Source organism: Mercenaria mercenaria, chromosome 7 (assembly GCF_021730395.1).
Source record: "Mercenaria mercenaria strain notata chromosome 7, MADL_Memer_1, whole genome shotgun sequence".
In the NCBI taxonomy this organism is placed as follows: Eukaryota; Metazoa; Mollusca; class Bivalvia; order Venerida; family Veneridae; genus Mercenaria; species Mercenaria mercenaria.
The window spans coordinates 63162624-63186064 of NC_069367.1; the positions used below are offsets into that span (position 1 = coordinate 63162624).

Consider the following 23441-nt stretch of genomic DNA (forward strand, 5'->3'; position numbering starts at 1 on the left):
TTCTTTAATAACAGTCACACTCATGTTCAAAGACAAACACACATGAAATGGTAAGGGGCAAAATGGGGCCGGGGGGTATGTAAATGTTTTTTTCTTTTACTCACATGTTAGCTTTTCCTGATGAAATATTACAGTTCTTCTTTCTTTATACATTATGGACAATGTGAGTTCGACCAATGTCCCTTATACTTAAAACGACGTCAACGTCAGTTAGTGTAAATTATGCCTCAATCATGTGATAAAACAACTCATCCTCGTGAATTTCCATAATATATAATCTGTCAGTAACTAAAGTAAATCTTCTTTTTTGTCGTACGACCTGAAAGTCAGTGTCATTAAAACACAATTTGCAAACAATATATGCCTCACTGTAAGCACTACTATATTATGTATACATTCAGCAAACACCATAAGTATTTAATTTTATTTCCACTATGGTGCTGGATATTATGTACAAGAAGCCTGAAAGTAGCAGTTTTAGTTTCAGTCAAATCTAACTTTCGTTATTTACAAAATGAAGATGCTCTAGACATGTCATGGTTGCCATCTACAAAATACATGTACACAGATAGTTTTGTTATTATTTCTGGTCCTCTAGAATCAAAGTTTATTAACCTGATATGTGTAATTAATCATAGAATGTCGGTTAAGTCGGTACTAGAGGTGTGACGATAACTGCACATTTCATTACCTCTTTTGAACACATTCAGTCAAACCAATTCTGCTATTCTTGTTCTATGCCTCTAAAGCAAATCATCAAAAGACAAAAGATTCATAACATGCGATATCCCCTGTCTAGTCGGATAGCTTGGTTAGTACTCTCTTTCTTTAATTAGTTATTATAAAATCAATTGTGGTATTGAGATGAGAAAGAGCTTTATAAAAGACGTTTAGGGCTCATCTGTTGTATTAACTGGGGACCATGCGCCGCTTTTCATGGAATAGCACTCTATTGTATCATATTAAAGGTCAAATGAACACCGTTGTATGAACACATCTGCGGAGTTCACTAAATTGTATTTTGGTATTTGTAACATGTGCATATGTTGATTTATGCTCATCCCGAAGCTATTAGTCATGGCAGTTAGCATTCATTGCCAATAACGTCCATGAACCAAACCGAAACAACAACATTTTCATTTCTGTTTTTTGTTGTTGTTGTTGTTGTTGTTTATTGTGTGTGTGGGGGGGGGGGGTTCTCCTTTTTTCTATTTTATGCTACATTTATATAACAATACGTAAACAAGATGAGTGACATTGTGGTGATAATTGCTTGTACCTGTTAATATACATGAAACAATATACAGTGCATCAATGTTCACTGCCTGAGAGATACTCTTCTCAGGATGCTAATTAATGTGAAGCAGTGTTCCAGTAAATGTGTTCCATCTGTACTCATTGTGCTTAATAACACTCGATGTGGTACCTGTCGCTTTAATCCCAACCCTCTGACCAACAGTCAGTACTTCCACAGTAACAGCTGAGTGGCAGTCTTCGTAAGATACACCACGAAATACTATAGGTGACGTTTTCGTGTCGTCCACCATGATATCAATATACAAGGTTTGGTCTTTGAACACACAAAAGATAACATTAAACATGTATGTTCCATTAACAGGTGCAACGAATATACCACTGCCAGTGCCATATGCGTCTCCCAAGTTTAATAGTACTGTAGGGAAAATAATGTAAACTCCGTTAGTAACACTCGTGTGAGAATTAAGGCGTGCCTTAAATGCTACCGTCGGTATTGAAAAAGAAATGATTCTGAAAAAGAAGAAAATTTAAGTAAAATTCAAACTACGATGAAATCCTTATTTGGCAAAATAAAAGCTACTTGTTAATAGTTAAGATGAACCTTTTAATTTCTTTTTTCTGACAGTTTGGGGTAAAATGTATATCTGACACTGAGAATTTATGAGAAGAAAATGAAATCGGTATTAATAAACAAAAATAATGTTGAGACAAATTGAATTATATTATAGTGGGAAAGCATCTAAGACCGTGATTAAACATTTTTCAAATATTGAAATTTAAACGGTTACTGTACTACATTTAATATCATTTTATACCAGTTAGTTCATATCGAAATCCAAACTTAAAGTATATTTTTGCTCTCTCTGCGAAGATGTCTCTTATATAAAGAAAAGAGCATATTGTATGGGTTTCCAAAGTAGTGATAAATTCACTTTTAACGTATAACCAATGCTCATAGACTTAACAAAGATTATACTTTAACTGCTGGAATTATCAGGAAGTTAGTCATACGTATTTGTTTTCAATGATACTCTTCCTTTTTCTTGCATCTAACAAATTTCATATAACATGTATGTGTTTCTTTATTTTTATTTGACACCTTCTTAAATAGTACAGCTCGACAATCGTTGAAGTGACTTGCTTTCATCATTTCGATAATTAACACATTTTCCCCGCCATCATTCTACAGATTCAAATTAAATGTTTCATGTTTCAGATTGTCTACCAAGACATGCTTTCTCTGTCTGAATTTAATGTTAGTCAATGTATATAACTGGGTAATATTGTAATGGCAGACATGTGGGGTTTTGAGTTACTTCATTTGTAATATTAATTGTGCATTTGACCAAGTTTATAGTTGAATTAAAATTCATGTTTAGATTTTGCCCGCCCGCTTATCACAATAAGTAGGGCGCTGGTCTATAGCTCGTTGGGTCTTGAGATCCATCCCCGGACGTAGGTTCTCTGTGATGATATGATTAAAGTCATTGTGTCTGAAATTATTCTTCCATGTGTAAAAGTTGGCAGTTGCTGGTAGCGGGTACTGAATCCAAGAATACTGATTAGGTTTACTGTTCGCCGTTACATTAATGAAACTACGGTTGAAAAACGGCGCTGACGATCCCGCCCCAACCCCAACAAAACAAATCAAACATAAACCGTTTTGCCAGTATAATTAACAATTTGCAGTGTAACAATAAACGAGACAGTTGGAATGCAGATAAAGATGACAGCGGTAACGAAAGTACATTTTGTACTGGTCACACCATTTCTCGAAGGGTATGAGAGAAATGCACTGTAAAGGTGACTGAAATTCACCAGTACGAAGAAATCGAAGATGGCAACGTACCAGTGTTTTTAACAGTTGCTGTTAAGACAGACCGGTGCACAATGAAACTGAAGGAAAGGATTGAGAGTGCAAATGTTTACAGTTACACTGTAGGCTTAAATCAGAAGAACAAAAAATATCATTCCTTTCTTTCTTAAAAAGGAAACTGAATTTGCAACGAGGACGGAACGGATATAAAATTAACGATAAGTTCATCATATAACAAGAACTGTCGGAGGGCAGCAACGCTCGACTATTCAACAGCATTGTCAATTAAATGAATATAAATGCCGAAAAAGTGACATCATTTTGTAAAATTGCAAAACAGGGTTATGGCACCTGTACAATGCATATCAGCTCATGACAATGGACACGTGTGTGACGTTTCAATCCTTTCCCATTAGTAGGTACTTAGATATCAGCTTACATACAAAAACTTAACAGAACAGCTAAGTCAAACTAGAGCTATCACTGAAAGTGAATGTACCCCCCCCCCCACACACACACATACACACCCCACCCCCCTCGTCACCCCCAGCACGCACTGACACAATACATTTCAATTTGACGCAGACGCACACAAAATTGTGTAATTATGTGAACTGTATGTACATAGACTCTACAATAGACGCTACAATAGCAAAAGCCAGTCACCTAACTCTGCAGCATATTTTATCTTATCTTATATGCACCATGCACAACTATTGATGGTACCCTTGTGTGAAGTTTCATTAAATTGTGTGCAATGTTTCGGGAGATTTGGCGCGCACAAGATTGCATGCAGACTGTATGTTATATAGTATAATAACAAACAAATAACAAAGTCCCATAACTGTGCAGATTTTTTTTTCTGAAAGACCCTTACATGCACAATGCACAACTAAGGTTACTACTGATCACTAATGTTAAGTTTCATTCAATTGTGTGAGATTAGGCGCGCACAAGATATCATATGCAGACTCTATGTATATAGTATTGTAACAAAACACAAAGTCCCGTAACACTGCAATTGTTTTTCTGAAAGAACCTAACATGCACCTTGCACAACTACTGTTGTTACTGATCACTTGCGTGAAGTTTCATTAAATTGTGTCAAGGCGATGAGGAGAGTTGGTGCGCACAAGATTGTGTCTACGGACGGACTGACGGACAGACAACCTGAAACCAGTATACCCGCTTACAACTTTGTTGTCTGGGGTACGAAAAGGGACATCATTCTGTAAAAATGCAAAGTAGAGTTATGGAACCTATACAGTGCATGTTAGATCATCACAATGAACAAGTGTGTGAAGTTTCAATCCTTTACCATTAGTGGGTACTGAGATACCAGCTTACATATAAAAACTTAACCAAAAACTGCGAAGTCGAAAAAGGGGTATAATTTTGTAAAAATGCAAAGTAGAGTTATGGAACCTGTGCACTGCATGTCAGATCATCACAGTGAGAATGTGAGTTTCAATCCATTCCCACTAGTGGCTACTGAGATACCAGCTTAACCAAATATTTTTAGGTCGAAAAGGGGGCATAATTTTGTAAAAAATCAAAATAGATTTATGGCACCTGCGTAATGTAAGTCAGTTTATGACAGTAATTAAGTGTGTGAACTTTCAATCCATTCCCACAAGTGGTTACTGAGATACCAGCTTACATACAAAAGCTTAACCAAATCGGGACGCCGACGCCGACGCGGACACAGACGCGGGCACCGACGCATGGATGAGTCCAATAGCTCTACCTATTCTTTGAATAGTCGAACTAAAATGTCTTAAGTATTGATTTTCGACACCAGACCGAAAGAAGGAAATACCTGCGCCTAAGTCAAACTTGACTTTATGAGAGTCAGCACATAAGCTGGAGAAATCTTTTGCACTGTCTATTTATAGTTAAGTGGTATCCTCATGTAAACAGTGGAGACTGAGTCATGAATTCCAAAACTAGCTGAACCTGTCATTATTCCCGAACTGGCAAAATGCCTCTAATGAAACTGAGATAATTTGTGTACAAAACCGTTCTCGTTTATTTCCAGATCGGTCAGATTTGTATTAATGGCAACAGTATTGCATGTGACCGAAGGCTGGGTCAAGCCCTGTTCACACGATAGCAAAAATGTTGACTGAGCAATAAATATTGTATCTACGTAAGCGCTCAAAGTTATTAAACATGAGAACGTTAATGAAATCCAGATCTTAGTTTTCCTGTACTAACGGAATTTTGAATGCATTTTTTCATTCCGTATGAAACAATTTAAAATAATACCTGCAATTTGTTCCACTCTTTTCAGCATTTTTCCAACAGTGTCTATTATTTTCTGCTCAAACGCGGTGGACTAGGGTGTCTAGAGCAGTGGCCACCTCAGTTTTAGTTTTTGCCATGCTTTCAGCTCTTTCAAGTCCTTCAATTTTCATTCTTTCCATCTGGTATTCCATTCGAACTAATTTCTCCAAGATCTTTTCTTCAAAATCATATTTTGAACAGTGCGGTTCCTCTGCTATTACAGTCAGAAACATTGCACACAACACAACGTAATAATTCATGACTAAACTTTCACATTGATGTTTCCAAGAACAGCTGCCACAAAGAAATTATTTGAGTTTGTAAACATTTGGTTAAAAGCTCTAAATGAAATGAAAGGGTCCGTTCAAAAAGTTTTTTGTTTCATCTATTACAATAGTAGGCATACTCTCCCTGTCAAAAAACTAGTTCATTGTCTATTTTTTCACTAGTGAGTTTGCAGTATTTCATGCTGGAGAAGAATAGCATTATGTTAGACAGTGAAAGGGACGCCGATAAATCACCAACATTCTATAAAAGTAACAAAGGTAATAATGTTATAGTCGTTGTTGTATAAGTGATATGTATGCCTTTCCAACGACGACATAGAGACAGGAGATAGTGATTTAGAAATAGCGACGCCACCTTGGCATGTAATACATTTTCCTTAGGTACTTTCATCAGACAAATTTACGTACATTATTATGTCTCCCCCCTCTGGGGGACATATTGTTTTTGCCCTGTCCGTCCGTCCGTCCGTCCGTCCGCACGTCCGTACGTCACACTTCATTTCCGAGCAATAACTGGAGAATCTTTTGACCTAGATCCTTCAAACTTCAAAGGGTTGTAGGGCTGCTGGAGTAGACGACTTCTATTGTTTTTGGGGTCACTCCGTCAAAGGTCAAGGTCACAGGGGCCTGAACCTTGAAAACCATTTCTGATCAATAACTAGAGAACCACTTGACCCAGAATGTTGAAACTTCATAGGATGATTGGTCATGAAGAGTAGATGACTTCTGTTGTTTTTGGGGTCACTCCGTCAAAAGTCAATGTCACAGGGGCCTGAACATTGAAAACCATTTCCGATCAATAACTAGAGAACCACTTAATCCAGAATGTTGAAACTTCATAGGATGATTGTTGATGAAGAGTAGATGACCCCTGTTGTTTTTGGGGTCACTCCGTCAAAGGTCAAGGTCACAGGGGCCTAACCATTGAAAACCATTTCCGATCAATAACTAGAGAACCACTTGACCCAGAATGTTGAAACTTCATAAGATGATTGATCATGTGGAGTAGATGACCTCTATTGTTTTTGGGGTCACTCCGTCAAAGGTCAAGGTCACAGAGGCCTGAACATTGAAAACCATTTCCGATCAATAACTTGAGTACCACTTGACCCAGAATGTCGAAACTTCATAGGATGATTGCACATGCAAAGTAGATAACCCCTATTGATTTTGGAGTCACTCCGTTAAAGGTCAAGGTCACAGGGGCCTGAACATTGAAAACCATCTCCGGTCAGTAACTTCAGAACCACTCGACCCAGAATGTTGAAACTTCATAGGATGATTGTTCATGCAGAATAAATGACCTCTATTGTTTTTGGGACACTCCGTTAAAGGTCAAGGTCACAGGGGCCTGAACATTGATAACCATTTCCGATCAATAACTTCAGAACCTCTTGATCCAGAATGTTGAAACTTCATAGGATGATTGAACATGCAGAGTAGATGACCGCTATCGATTTTGGGGTCACTCTGTTGATGGTCAAGGTCACAGGAGCCTGAACATGGAAAACAATTTCCGATCAATAACTTGAGAACCACTTGACCCAGAATGTTGAAACTTCATACGATGATTGAACATGCAGAGTAGATGACCCCTATTGATTTTGGGGTCAGTCTATTAAAGGTCAAGGTCACAGGGGCCTGGTCATGTAAAATCATTTCTGGAGAATAACTTGAGAACCACTTGACCTAGAATGTTGAAACTTAATAGGGTGATTGGACATGCAGAGTAGATGACCCCTATTTATTTTGAGGTCACTTGATCAAAGGTCAAGGTCACAGGAACCTGAACATGGAAAACAATTTCCGATCAATAACTTGAGAACCACTTGACCCAGAATGTTGAAACTTCTTAGGATGACTGAACATGCAGAGTAGATGATCCCTATTGATTTTGGGGTCAGTCTATTAAAGGTCAAGGTCACAGGGGCCTGGTCATGTAAAATCATTTCTGGAGAATAACTTGAGAACCACTTGACCTAGAATGTTGAAACTTAATAGGATGATTGGACATGCAGAGTAAATGACCCCTATTTATTTTGAGGTCACTTGATCAAAGGTCAAGGTCACAGGAGCCTGAACAGTGGCTTGAGAACCACTAGGCCAATAGTGTTGAAACTTAGCGGGATGACTGGACATGCCAAGTAGATGATCCCTATTGCAGCCAACCATCAGTGTCTCTCTGACTTTCACTCCTGACCCCTATTGACTTCTTGCCTATAGGACTTTGCATTTGGGGAGACATGTGCTTTTTTACAAAAGCAATTTCTAGTTTATTTTGCAATCGTATCATCATTGTAAACTGGATTACAGCATTACAATGGTAATTACAGTAGACACTCATTCTTGTGCAGTGCTGTATTTTGCAAAAGTTATTACTTTTACGATTACATCTCAAGAAAGCTTTAAATATGTAGTTCTTTTCACTGGTCTAAACACAGTCGTCACGTGATAAAATGTTAAACTGACTCGTGGGCGGAGCCAAAAGCACGTATTTACCCCCAACTGGGACGTTGTAACATTTTGACCTCAAAACAGTGTGACGTTGTACGCAATTGACTGGGAAATAATGTCCAATGACTGCAGATGTTTGCATTTGATTTCAATGTACCCAATTACCTTCAAGATGTTGGATTTAATAAATGAATTACTGTTTCCTTTTAGATCCGGTCAATATAAGTCATTATCGACCTGAAAAACAAAGTGATATTGGCCTCCTTTAAAGGCAATTATTGTATAATTTTGATTGATTAATGAAGGCTCCAAACATTTTTGAATAATCCTCATGAAATGCATTGGTCGTAGAATATTAAAAACTACAGTTACAAGTAAATACTTCAAGATTTTCCCACGTGAAAATTTGAAACTGAAAGGATTGTGTTTCTGTTATATATAAATGAATTATGTTTCGTTAAAAACAGGTTTTCTCAATTTATTTTATGTTATTTTCGCAGTAAACAGTGATTGCTCACTTGCTGAAGAAAACAAATATTGTGGTACAGAGTTTCAGTAAAAACAAATGCGTATATCATGATTAAAATATTGTGGAATAATTTATTTTTCTAGCAATGTAATTTTAATTTTATAAATTATTTTGTCATTTGTATGTATTAAACATGCACAGATAGTTGAAAATACATACTTCAAGATAATGGGTAATTATAATCTTTCAGGCAAGTCATTTACATACGGACCTTTATTTCGATCGCCGGGAAAATTTGCGTGTGTATTTTTATGTACAACAAAAAGTTTCAATTTTGGATAGGACAATCCAAACGACAACTCTTTGGTCGGTTTAACGGTAAATGTTGCAAACAGTTCTTCTCAGGCTTTAGTCGTTTAAGACACATGTCTCAAAATGTTCCTCGCACGCTTTATAGGTTTACATAAAGTTCATTCTTTAGTCATTTACATCCGACAGTCACTGTCGAAACATGTGTGCAGTTGAATATTTTTATCTTTTAAAACATCTTTGTTGCATAATTATGTTATATGAACACAATTTTTTATAAGGTCCTATCTATCTAACATGTTTCCATTAGCATCAAGAAATTTGAAAAGTAAAAATACGCCCAAGATACTTGACATGTACATATCTATATTGAATTTTGATACTAATTTTCAAAATAATACAATGCCACTATATGTACAGTGACAGAGAATTATACCATACAAAACATTATATAGGTCTTTAGATAATACAGCTCAAATTTTCGAAAACTCTCAAGCAAAGAATAGTGTATAAAATGCAGTAAAACAGTTGGATTATTTATAGGTTATTACATTTGTATAGAGAAATATGCATGAGTTTTGCAGCGGAAATATTGCGCACTTAAAATTATTATATAAATGATATAAATCTGTTACCAAGCCTGTGTGAAATTGAAAATATCGTCGTTAAAGACTTTTAAACGCTACGACATACAAATCACGTCACACATCCGATTTAATATAGAAAAATATTGACGTTTCAAGTCCCATTGAAACTTAACGGAGTTTTTAAATGAGTATGTAATAAAGCGAGTTACAAGGGCTCACTGGGGGCTGACGCGTGTAACGAAACGTGTTTCTCAAAGACAGCACGTGTATGTTCCTCAATGAAAGCGTGTCAACATTCTGGCCTCCAACTGACCGGTGAGTATAATTAACATGGAATACACTGCCTAGAGACTTAGAATAAAGGGTATGCCAATGCATAGTTGTTTTACGTGTTTCAACGTTTAAAAATGCCAGCAAATTATGGTCGTTTCTTGAAATAATTCAATGTTTTGATAATCAAGACCTAAATCTATAAATGTACACATCAAATGTAATTGTTATGATATTATTTTTCTCTAATAAGATCGTAGTGATAGAAGTATTCGTTTTTTAGAACCAAAACATAAATTATCATCGGTTAACGGATGGTTTAAAGGAGCTGTAATGCCTATATTAAGGAAAAACACTGTGTAAGTTTCTATACGAAATCGATAAAAGTGTGTGTGTTTCTAACAGAGAGTGTGTGCGTTTTTCACTGAAAACATTTTAATAATATCGTTTCAAATTGTCGCGCGTCAACCGGTGTCTAGTCAACAGGTGTCAATGAAGATCATGGCGTCGTCTGCAAGTAAGAACTATGGAACGCCGCAACTGTCTTATGTCGGGACAGTTCATCTTTTCATGTCAGAGTGTGGTCTTAACTTTTCAAAACAATGTTTTATTATGTTAAAAAAATACGTTATCATGTCAAAGTATGGTGTTAACTTGTCAAAACAGTGTCTCATTATGTTAACTTGTCATGTTATCTTCTCAGAGTGTGTTGTTAACCTGTCAAAACAGAGTCTCATTGTGTTGAAAACTATGATAACATGTCAAAATGAGATAATAGTGTCTTATTATGTCAAAAAGCTATGTCAATATGTCAAAGTACATTGTGCTTATCTATAAAGACATTTCACGTTTTTCATCTTTTTTATTCAAATGGTTACTTTACTACATTTTATATATCAAGGCAAAACTTAAAACATATCTCGAACCTGCCAAAAATGTCACTTATATAAATGTAGTTAATTAATTTACTTTTCGGATTCACTATAATTTACCATCATTCTTATAATATTACATTATTTAGCAATGCTTTGAAATGTATTATACAATACAGTATGTAACTAACACATTTTCATTAAAAAGGGCCAAATGTTTACACTGATATTTCTGCATACTCTTATACGTCAGAGAGTGGTATTTTGATTATTTGCACATGTTCATGGAATTAGACTCGTGAAAATTAAAAGAAAGCAGGCAATTATGTGAGCGCCTCTAAAATTTGCCATAATTATAACATCTTAAATGAAAATCAGTATTAAAATATTTTTTCTGTACTACTAAATTACATGAATTCGATAAACGGTAAAGAAAGGAAACATTTCAAACTTGGAATTATACAGTTCTAGGGACCTTCATAAGGAATTTCTAAGCACAACATACGAATGTTATTTGCAAACTCAATTTTTTTAACTGTAATATTTTTTATTTTATAGAGAATTCTATGCTTTCAATATGATACCATTTTCAGCTATTTGAATATTTTGTGCATGTCATCAAGAAGAGGTATTCAAATTCTACATTTAGTTTGTAAGATGAATAGCTGTTTACAATCAACTGTCAATATCTGACATGACCTTTGACCTCCAACTGTAACCTTGACTTTTGAGATAGCAACCTGGTGTTTAGGGATGACACCCCGTCTCGCTGATGTTAACATTCATGCCAAATATAAACAAGATTGCATGTCAAAGTTATGGTCTGGACAAACAAATCCGGACAGACGGACGGACGCACGCACATACACCGAACAGCCATTTGGACGACTATGTCTTCGCTTCCACAAGCGGGGTTAAAGGCCTGCCTTCCGTACCCGGGGGAAATGGTTATCGCCTTAGCATGATCTATAATATTTTCTAATTGTCACCTAATTATCAAGTTATTAATTGTAGCTTATGGTAAACAGAACTCTAGCATACATTATCAAGAGCAAAAACATATGACCTTTGCCTACAAACCACCACTATCAGATATCTCAGCACAACAGGAGGTTCATTATGACCAAATGATTATATATTTTTGTACATAATATAGATGAGTTATGTGGATAATGGGATATAAAACATTGTCAACGAAATAGTAAAAGTTAGAATATTTATTTCAAAATAAAGTGATACATATGAGTTCTAATACAGAATGAAGTTTAAAAATAAGTACATTATGTAGGCATACAAAGTGTTCAGGAGAATTGTACTGTTTGCATAGGCTCGTTCTTCAAAACACAAATATGCATGGCCACATAAATGAAAACTAATTTGATAACTTCGTCATCTGATTTGTTCGATGACTTTTTTCCAAGAAAGGAGTTTCCAGCTTTTAACAGTGTCATTGTGAAACTTGAAATTATGTATGGATACTATTGACATTTATATCACTAACAGATAATAAATACGTTCCTATACTTTATCAGTAAATAAAATATAGACAGGAGTTCGGATGCGTAGTAATAAATCCCCGAGTACGCAGCACGAGTGATTTAATAAATCGCACCGGGAAGCACCGTGGTGTAGGGGTAGAGCATAAGTCGCAGGTTCGAATCCCGTCTGCGGAATTTGACCGCGACAATCCATTCTTTCGGCACAAGTACTGGTCAGAAATCCAGGAAGCAGTCATCGAGAGTAGTTTATATAATGATTTGTAAGAACTTAACTCTACAACTGATATAAGATAAATAAGTTTAAGATCAAAAATAATAAACTGCATCCAAACGATTTGCCATATTTTATTTACCGATAAAATATAGGAACATATTTATTATTTCGATTCTAAAATGACATTTTTAATATCAGTATCTCTTTAAAATTTCAGGAAATATTGTTGAAACCTAATTCTGCCAAAAGCACAATTTAACACAGTTTTGAAAATTTTGTCGCATGGGTTCTGTTCTCAGTTGGTGATAGAACTTCGAATATAACTTTGAACCACATTACATACACATGTGTATTCAATACTAAACAATTTGCTAAAATAAAACAACATAACAGTGAGTGAGTGAGTGAGTGAGTGAGTGAGTTAGATTTTACGGCGAACCGACACAAAAAGGCCATATATCGCCGAAAACAAGCGCTTTGAAAACGTAAATTGTAAAGCATCTCTAAAAAACAATTATGTAAAAATGTATAAACATATAAAATGTAAAGTAAATTGTAAAGCACGTCTAAAACATTTAGGCAAAAACGTATATAAAGGGTATATGGTAATTTCATATTAGATTGTGATAATAAAAGGGATTTCTTTGCTGCAGTATCAGCATCCTCGTTTCCATCAATACCAACATGACTAGGAATCCAACAGAATATGATAGACTTTTTGAAAGATAGTGCATGAACCCTGAGAATAATATTTTGAATAAAAGGATCGTCCATGTTTCGGTTGTGAATTGACTGTAAAACAGAAAGCGAGTTGGAAAAAATAATAAAACTTTCTTCATTATATTTTGATATAAAATGCAGGGCCAAATCAATAGCCTTTGCCTCGGCTGAAAATATTGTTGCGTTATTTCGTAAACGTAATTTTGACTGATGAAGGTGGCTGATGGCCGCACAGCCAACCCCCGAATCATCTTTCGAACCATCAGTGTAAATTGGAAAATATTGCTTGAAAAGTGACTTGATCTCATTATATTTGGATTGAAATATTTCAGGGTTTGTTTCTGACTTTTTAAAGGCTGTTTTCAGATCATACAGAACTGTAGGGGAAGCAAGGGTCCATGGTGGCGTATCCGGAATTGAATTTTCTTTGATATCTTTGAATTCAAAGTCAGTTTCATTCATAGAAGATTTTATGCGAAATCCAAACGGTTTGATTTGTTTTGGTTTATTCTCATATGAATCAAAGTATTTGGGCTTAAAAATGATTTTATGAGCAGGGTTGAATTTGTTGGCAGCCACCCTTAAAGCATATTGTAATGAAAGTTTTCCTCGGTGTGTGTAAAGAGAGGGTTCGTTTGCCTCAACATACAAACTTTCAACAGGCGATGTTCTAAATGCACCGAGAGCAATACGAAGACCTTGATTATGGATGGTACTAGTATCTAACATTTGTAAATAAGATTTTCTTGCTGAACCATAAACAACACAACCGTAATCTAACTTGGATCTAATCAAAGCTCTATACAGGCTTAATAAAACCTGGCGATCGGCTCTCCAATCAGTATTTGAAATTACCTTTAAAAGATTCAATGATTTCAAACATTTGGCTTTCAAATATTTTATATGTGTTATAAAAGAAAGATTTTTGTCAAAGACAACACCAATAAATTTTGCTTCGTCAACAACGGGTATTTTGGTACCATTTAGGAAAAGCTCAGGGTCACAGTGTTGTTTCCGTATTTGACAAAAGTGGACACACTGAGTTTTAGAGTTGGAAAATTTAAAACCATTTTTCATCACCCAAATTTGAACTTTATTCAAACACTGCTGTAACTGGCGTTCAATTGTACGCAAATTTTTCGAACGATAACAAATCAAAAAATCATCGACATATAATGAGCAATCTGTCCCTGGTAAAAACATTTCACAATATTATTGATTTAAATGCTAAAAAGTGTAACAGATAAAATAGAACCTTGCGGAACGCCCTGTTCCTGCTCAAAAGAGTCAGAAAGAGTAGAACCAACACGAACTTTAAAAGTGCGATCTGATAAGAACTCGGAGATAAATAGTGGAAGACGACCTTTTAAACCCAAGTCGTCAAGGTCCTTCATAATACCATATTTCCATGTGGTATCATAAGCTTTTTCTAAATCGAAAAAGACAGATACAAGATGTTCTTTCTTGACAAATGCATCACGAATAAAATTTTCCAGTCGAACAAGGTGATCAGTTGTGCTACGCTGTCTGCGAAAACCACTTTGAAAGTTTGTTATAAGGCCTTGAGATTCTAAATACTAAACTAATCTAGAATTAATCATACGTTCTAATGTTTTACATAAGCAACTAGTAAGAGAGATCGGTCTATAATTACTGGGGTCGGTGTTATCTTTACCAGGTTTTGGTATGGGGATAACTATAGCTTCTCTCCAAGAATCTGGAAAAATTCCAGTTTTCCACGTGATGTTGTAAATTTCGAGGAGGAGCTCCAATGATTCTGGAGATAAATGTTTTAAAAGTTAATAGTGGATTTGGTCAGGACCAGCTGCAGTATCGTGGCATTTCTCAAAGGAGTCAAGTAATTCTGTAAGTGAAAAAGGTTTATTATAATCTTTATTTGAACTAAAATGTAAAAGGTTATTTTCTTCAGTTGATTTAACGTTTTGGAAAAGTTGATCATAATTGTTTGATGAAGAGTTTTTTGAAAAATTATCACCAAGAGTGTTTGCAATATCTTCTTTTGTGGATGCTATCGACTGATCCGATTTTGTTAAATGACCAAAGTTTGAGGATTGTCTTTTGTCACTAATTTTTCGAATCATATCCCAAACTGTTTTAACTGATGATCTGAAATTTAGTTTAGAAACGTATGATTGCCAGGACTTTCTCTTTGCTTGTTTAATTGTTCTACGCGCTTTTGCTCTCAAAATTTTAACTGATTGTAGATTTTCCTTAGTTGGCCTTATATTAATTTTTTTAATCGCAGCTCTACTTTTTCTAACAGCGGTCTTACAATCGTCATCATACCACGGTTTATTTTTATGTTTACCATTTTTGAAGTTTTCGGAATAGACTTGTCAGCAATATCGGATAAAATAACAGAAACCCGATCAACAGGATCATAAAAAGTTGTGAAATTCTCTAGAGTCAAATCATTGTTCCTTCTCTTGAGAAGGAACATTATAGTTTGGTAAGTCACACTTGACTGAGCTACTGGTATCGAAAGCTGTTGTCATTACAAGCTGGCCAGTCAAACTCCGTGACCTTAGAAATAACCCCTGACGTTAAAACTTTTCTTTCCTAATTGAGGCGACTCTCTGACTGAACGCGTCCATGGATTACATATTACTAAACCCGAGGATGGTTGACTGATTCTTTTATTTCTCCATTCTTGAAGAACATAACATATGTACAAACAGATAAACATATATCAGCACATTTACATGTAAACAACTAAATATTATCGTTATCTTCAAATGCATGGTTAATATGTGAAAACAAACCCCATTGCGACCCTCTAATTATGTGCAACAAATCCACGCGTCGACTCATAACGGATTGACCGGGTCAATGTCTTATTGCCGTATTTACTCATCTGAAAGTGGTAACAGATTTAATTTGTTGTTGGATTTAACAATTTATGTTAAATAATAACTAGCGTAAATACCTACTTGACATTTTTTGGCAGTATAAAACAGACATTGCAACCAAAAGTTTACAAGATGATCATTATATATTTATATAGATGTGCCCTAGAAGGAACTTTTGCTATGCTTTAAATTGTTTTTACACAGAGTTTGAAATTGCTTCCAATCGGCTTTATTAAATTTAGAATATGAAGGGTTGTCTGAAGGCGGGTTAGAAGTATTTGAAATAATAATTGGAACATGGTCACTGCCATCTAGTACTTTCCATTCAAAATCGAGAAAAATGTTTGATTGACAAATTGCCAGATCAAGTGAAGAAAGGTTACCTGTTGCAGGATGAAGATATGATTTTGATTTATCGTTGAATAAAAAGAGAAAGAGGGCATTTCTTTCAATAAATGTTTAAATAATTTGACCTCTAGTGTTGCTGTCAGAACAGCCCCAAAATTCATGATGACCATTTTCCCCCATAAGGAAAAAGGGCTGTGGTAATTGTTTTATAAGATGGTCCAGATCTTCAAGATAAAGTTTGAACTTAGGAGGTATATATATCGAGCAAAATGTAATCTGTCGATGCAATGTAACATTTAATGCAACTGATTGAATATTAGTATTTAGAACAATTTTTCTATGTGGACAGGCATTATTTATAATGATAGATGTCCCACCACAAGCTCTTTCTGCATTAGAATTAATAAAGTTATACACTGAGTGATTTTTTAAAGATATATTGTCGGTTTCCTTTAAAAATGTTTCACTAAGGCACATAAATGAAGGATTATATTTTGACAAGATGAGCAGAATTTCACTAAATATAGCTTTAAGTCCACGACAATTCTATTGAATAATTTTACTTGACATTTAGTAATTGTTTAAAATGGTAAACAAAAACTGAACGACTGGAGATTTGAACAATAGATTAGTGCTGCAATGACTCGGGAGGTTGGACCCTTTTGATTTTTCCCTCCTTTGTGCTAGTTAAACTGGGCGGAAGGGACAACGGCGGATCGTCGTCATCCTCCTCCGTCTACCGGTTCAAATCAAGAGGGAACCGGTTATGGGTTTTTATGGGATCATTTGATCCCTTTCCAAATCCATCAGTTTTTAAATCAATATCTTGTTTGGGTGTTTGACTCACCCCACGTGGATTAGCATTTGACGTAACTTTTTGCTGTGACGACGGCGTGTTTGAATACATCGGTACATTTTGAATAGCTGGTGGCAGTGCTGGTTTAGCAACTGCATTTTTAACTACAGGTGTTTGCGTTGGTTTTGCAGCAACATTCGGCTTATCTTTTAGAATTTCTGGAACATGCACAGAATCAGTTTGCGTAGACGCATCAAAACACTTTATTGTTTTGTTTGTGTTAGATTTCGTAACTGAAGAATAGGTTGATGTGAGTGATGGAGATATGAATTTAGAATTGGCAATTTGTCTGGCTTCCGGAAATCCAATGCCCTGTGTGAATTTGACATGGAGTACAAAAAATATATCTTTGTAAAATCATCAGCATTCGCCTAATGTCCAGAATTTATTAAAGTGGTTACCCTAGCTCTCACATTTGATCTAGCATTCAGACAAAATGTTCTCTCATTCTTACAAATCCTTTTTTTATGTACACTTGGGAAAGTTTGTATTTGGAAGAACTGAAGTAGACACACAGGACAGTTCTCCAGAACATTGTGTATGTGTGCCTACATAATGTATTTACTTTTAAATTTCATTCTGTAAGAACTCATATGTGTCACATCTGTTACAAGGACATACCTTTGATTTTGAAATTATTTACTTTAACCCTTACTATTTCATTGACAATATTTTATGATTTTATGATTATTCACCTTACTCACCCATGTTTTGTACAAAAAATAAAATCATTTGGCCATGATGGACCTCCTGTTGTAATTAGATATCTGATAGTGGTGGTTTGTAGGCAAAGGCCATATCATTTTGCTTTAGATAATGTATACTAGAGTTCTGCTTATCATAAGCTACAATTAATAACTTGATAATTAGGTGATAATTAAAGAATATTATGGATCATGCTAAGGTGATAACCATTTCCCCCGGGTACGGAAGGTAGGCCTTTATGTATAAGATATGAGCTCATAGTAATGGCATGTTTGACTGAATTTGCTCAGTGGGAACTGTTAGTTGTTGGTCAGTCATTATTTAGTTTATGTACATTAGTTCTGGCAGACTGTTGCATTTGTAAATATACCTTCGACGCTTTAAAGGCACTGACCTCCAGATTTGGCTAAAAAAATAATATTTCTTTCAAATTGAACTTTGGCTATATTATGAACTTTAGAATATGAGTTTTTGTTTCTAAAATATTTTAAAAATTCCAAATCAAGAAAAAAAGATGACCGCGTCGGAAATCGAACCCCGGACCGCCGCGGCAATAAAGACATTTTCCCGTCGTCGTAACCGTAGCGCTATAGCGGAATTAGTGAATTATGACATTTATAATCGAGACAGTTTATCTGGAGTAAATATCATACAAGCATTTATCAAGTCATTAAATTTAAGGTGATACTGACGATAGAAACCTATAACAAACACAGTCTAGCAGAAAAATGCTTTGCCTCCAGCTAAACACGCGGAAGAGATCATGATCGTATGCATGGGTCATTTTAAGTAACTACTGAAGGTGTCTAAACGTTATGGTTATCAATAAGACATCGTTGTTTTAGCTTTCCAGCATTTTGAATGCATCTCTATGTTGTGATGTTTGCCCTATTAGGGAAATATTAAAAAATATTACCCTAGAAATATTTTATGACCGTATGTAAGAACCTAAAATAATACCTGCAATATTTTCTATTCTATTCAGCATTTTTCCAACAGTGTCTGTCATTTTCTGCTCAAACGCGACGGACCTTTCTACAAGTTTACTTTTAATCGCAGCCACACTTCGGTGCAGGGTGTCTAGAGCAAAGGCCACCTCAGTTTAAGTTTTTGCCATGCTTTCAACTCTTTCAAGTCCTTCAATTTTCATTCTTTCCATTTGATAGTCCATTCGAACTAATTTCTCCAAGATCTTTTCTTCAAAATCGTATTTTAAGCACTGCGGTTTCTCCGCTATTAAAGTCAGACACATTGCACACAACACAACGTAAGAAATCATGACTGAGCTGCCTACATAATGTATTTACTTTTAAATTTCATTCTGTAAGAACTCATATGTGTCACATCTGTTACAAGGACATACCTTTGATTTTGAAATTATTTACTTTAACCCTTACTATTTCATTGACAATATTTTATGATTTTATGATTATTCACCTTACTCACCCATGTTTTGTACAAAAAATAAAATCATTTGGCCATGATGGACCTCCTGTTGTAATTAGATATCTGATAGTGGTGGTTTGTAGGCAAAGGTCATATCATTTTGCTTTAGATAATGTATACTAGAGTTCTGCTTATCATAAGCTACAATTAATAACTTGATAATTAGGTGATAATTAAAGAATATTATGGATCATGCTAAGGTGATAACCATTTCCCCCGGGTACGGAAGGTAGGCCTTTATGTATAAGATATGAGCTCATAGTAATGGCATGTTTGACTGAATTTGCTCAGTGGGAACTGTTAGTTGTTGGTCAGTCATTATTTAGTTTATGTACATTAGTTCTGGCAGACTGTTGCATTTGTAAATATACCTTCGACGCTTTAAAGGCACTGACCTCCAGATTTGGCTAAAAAAATAATATTTCTTTCAAATTGAACTTTGGCTATATTATGAACTTTACTTAGTTTACTTTTAATCGCAGCCACACTTCGGTGCAGGGTGTCTAGAGCAAAGGCCACCTCAGTTTAAGTTTTTGCCATGCTTTCAACTCTTTCAAGTCCTTCAATTTTCATTCTTTCCATTTGATAGTCCATTCGAACTAATTTCTCCAAGATCTTTTCTTCAAAATCGTATTTTAAGCACTGCGGTTTCTCCGCTATTAAAGTCAGACACATTGCACACAACACAACGTAAGAAATCATGACTGAGCTTTCACGTTCATGTTTCCAAGATCAGCTGCCACAAAGAAATGATCTCAGTTGGATAACATATGGTTAAAAGCTCTAAATGAAATGAAAAGGTCCGTTCAAAAAGTTTGTCATCACATCTGTTGTAATATGTAGGCATACTCTCTTTGACAGAGACTAGTTCATGAATTGTTTCTTCACTAGTGAGTAAATTATTATTATTATTATTATCATTATTATTATTATTTACCAGATTTTATAGCGCTCTTTTCATCTATAAAATAAGCGTTCAAAAGCGCTGTACAAACTACATATCACAGTATGATATGGACACACAATACAACACAAAATAATATATCAATAATAAAAGGTATTTAGCCTGAATCAGGTTTTACTCTACATTTTGATTGTACTAGATATTTTAAAGAACAATAAACAACAGTAATAGTAAATAGTTTCCATTGCAAAGTCATATAACAGCTTGTTTTCCAGTGCAAAGTTACTTTCAATAGACCTTGAAGAAAAAGTGTGTTTTCAATGATCTTTTGAAAGCATCTAAGCGTTTAGCGTCTCTAATGGCAGCCGGAAGAGCATTCCATAACTTCGGTGCAGCTGATGAAAAACTACGATCACCGTACCTCACAGTTTTGCTTTTTGGAACAACCAATTGTTTTGAGTTGTTCTTGGATCTCACATTTCTTGCTGGCTGATAGAGTTCTAGCAAGTCTTTAACATAGATCGGTGATTGGTCATAAAATGCTTTGTATGTGTGAACTAGAATCTTAAAGTCCACTCTGTGAGTAACTGGTATACAATGCAGTTCTTTTAATACCGGTGTAATGTGATCATAACGCGGTATTCTCTTTATGAATCGAGCTGCAGTGTTCTGATGATTTTGAAGTCTATTCAGCAAGGCCTTCGGAACACCATACAAGAGCGCATTGCAATAATCAAGGCGTGAAGTGACGAGTGAATTTACTAGTGATTTCGTAGCATATAAATTGCAGTTTTTACAGTGCAGAATTGTCAATGTGTACATCTTGGCATTACGTTAGACAGGAACAGATACCTCGCAAGAATCACCGACATTCTATACAGGTAACAAACGTAGTAGTGTTATTGTTGTATAAACGATAAACATAAAGGAGACAATGATTAAAGTTAGCGGAACTAACTTGCTATGGAATACTTTTTTAAAAACACAAATTATATACAGGTGCATTTGATCAGCATCATTATACACAAACGAAAAACAAACAGAAATTTGTCAAAGGCTTTTCATTAGGTACGTCCATTACACAAATTTACCCCTCTGAAGATTATGTTGATTTTATTTATTTCACAATTTTATCACAGTTGTAAACAAGATGAGGTCATTAAAAGTACCATAATTGTTGGTACTCATTTTTGCGAAGGTTATATATTCTGCAAAAAAAATGTCTTTTGTGAATCCTTCAATTATCGTTTTGATTGGTTGACATGATAAAATTCTCAGACGATTGAAAAAACCGTCCGCATGTAAACAGTTCTTTCTTTATTTATCTATTTTCACCTTGGTACAAAATACTAATGAAGGTATAAATTGAAACAAAATTATTGCTTAAAAAATGAGTTATTCAAAAATAACTTAAACATTATACAAGAAGCATGCTTATTTATTTTGTTGTACTCTAATATGAGTGAAGGAAACGCTGTTTACTGCGAAAATCTACATCACATAAATTCTGGAATAAAATCTCATTTCGATGAAGAGATTACGCATGTTTTCTCGTGTTATAACATTTGCAGGATCAAATTTCCAAATTAACTGGCCACCGAATCACGATTAGGCTGTTCATTTAACTTTTGAGGTTGAACTAATTCAAACATAATTTGTTGGTGTGGAAAAGTAGAAAATAAGGAAACGAAACACAGAAAAAAGTCCTCAAAATAAAATGACACATTTTTGAGGTCTAATATGTACTTACTTAGGGTTATTACTCAGAAATAACCAGGCTTATTTTAGCGACGGATGTTCATCTTGATTAGATATTAATCGTACAGAAGTTAAATAAATAAAAAAGTACATAAATAAATAAAATATATTTTACTATAAGAGTTACATCCCAGCTTCAATCTGATCACCTCGGCCTTTATGCTAATAGTGTATTAACCGGAGAATACGGAAATACCCGATGTTTCACGACTGATCCCAGCTTTAGCGAATACGGCGGAAACTGCCGATGATTACTGAATGTGTCGTCATTATCAATAATGACGTCATAATCACCCTTTTTCCACGAGGAAGCCAATGCCTGATTTTAATCAATAATATTTGCCTATAGATGTATCGGTAATATCCGACTCCATTTTTTACTACAGGTGCAAGTAACGTATCTAGGATACAGTATGGATCCATCATTGAGCAACATACACTTAAATTTATTACAATGATAATGTTTTCTGAGAAACAAAAACAAAAAATTTTGCTGGGCCGGTGACCGGGCAGAAAATACTGGTAGACAGAACATGGATCTTCCACAAGATATTTACATTGGCTGTTTTGGAGTTAGTCCCTATCCGTGACTCTAGTTACCTCCCCAGACTGAAATGAAACACGTTAGTGCGTGATAAAGCACGTTGGTGCATGCGTAACACGTGTGTGTGGTGTACCACGTTAGTGCGTGGTGTACCACATAAGTGCATGGTGTAACACGTTAGTGCATGTATAGCACGTGTGTGCAGGTGTAGCACATTAGGGCATGGTGCAGCACGTTAGCGCATGGTGTAGCGTGTCCGTACATGGTGTAACACGACCGTACATGGTGTAGCAGGTTAGTGCATGGTGTAACAAATCTTGTGTGTTGTGTAACACGTTTAATTTCTTACCATATTAGTCCACTGGGAGCGGTAGATCAAGCAAATCAGGGGATGGCTTAACATAATTTTTATTCTTCGTTTCTCACATAACACCTTAAGCTGGAGTTTCCGCTACGTGGCAGTCAGTTGTGCTTTGTTGTGTTACTATCGCGACCTCAGAATTACTTAGCGGCCATATATCTCCACAACCACAGCAGAACAAATTATAGGAACTTTTACACAATGCAGGGACAGACGTTTAATTTTTAAATTAGTGTTCTAACGACTTGATCTATCAATCGCCTATATGGTACCGCGGAAGATCTATTGAAATAAGCATATTGACACTGATTGATCTAGATGTCGCCTATCTGGTACCGCAGAAGATCTATTGAAATGAGCATATTGACACTGGTTGAAGAAATAACTGACAATTCATCGTGCTAATTGTAATAAATTTATCACTATGTGGGTACATAAATTTTAAACAGCCCGATTTGAATAATAATAATAATAATAATATGATAATTGAAGTATGGTTGTTGTGTTTTAATTATTGTTGGGAGACATAGTCTTCCCTTTAAGTATGAGATGGCCCCCAAATGTACATGAATGGCCACCACAATCACCTGTTAGCAAACGAAGCTGTTC

General features: G+C 35.4%; 1 long non-coding RNA gene across 1 annotated transcript; it reads right to left on the reverse strand.

Annotated features, from left to right (window-relative positions):
- Positions 1–410: 410 nt before the first annotated feature.
- Positions 411–5645, reverse strand: LOC128558636 (uncharacterized). Its single transcript, XR_008371770.1, has 2 exons — positions 5342–5645; positions 411–1767 (listed from the first exon to the last, which is right to left on the reverse strand). It is a non-coding gene; the product is annotated as an uncharacterized LOC128558636 (long non-coding RNA).
- Between the last annotated feature and the right edge of the window lie 17796 nt (positions 5646–23441).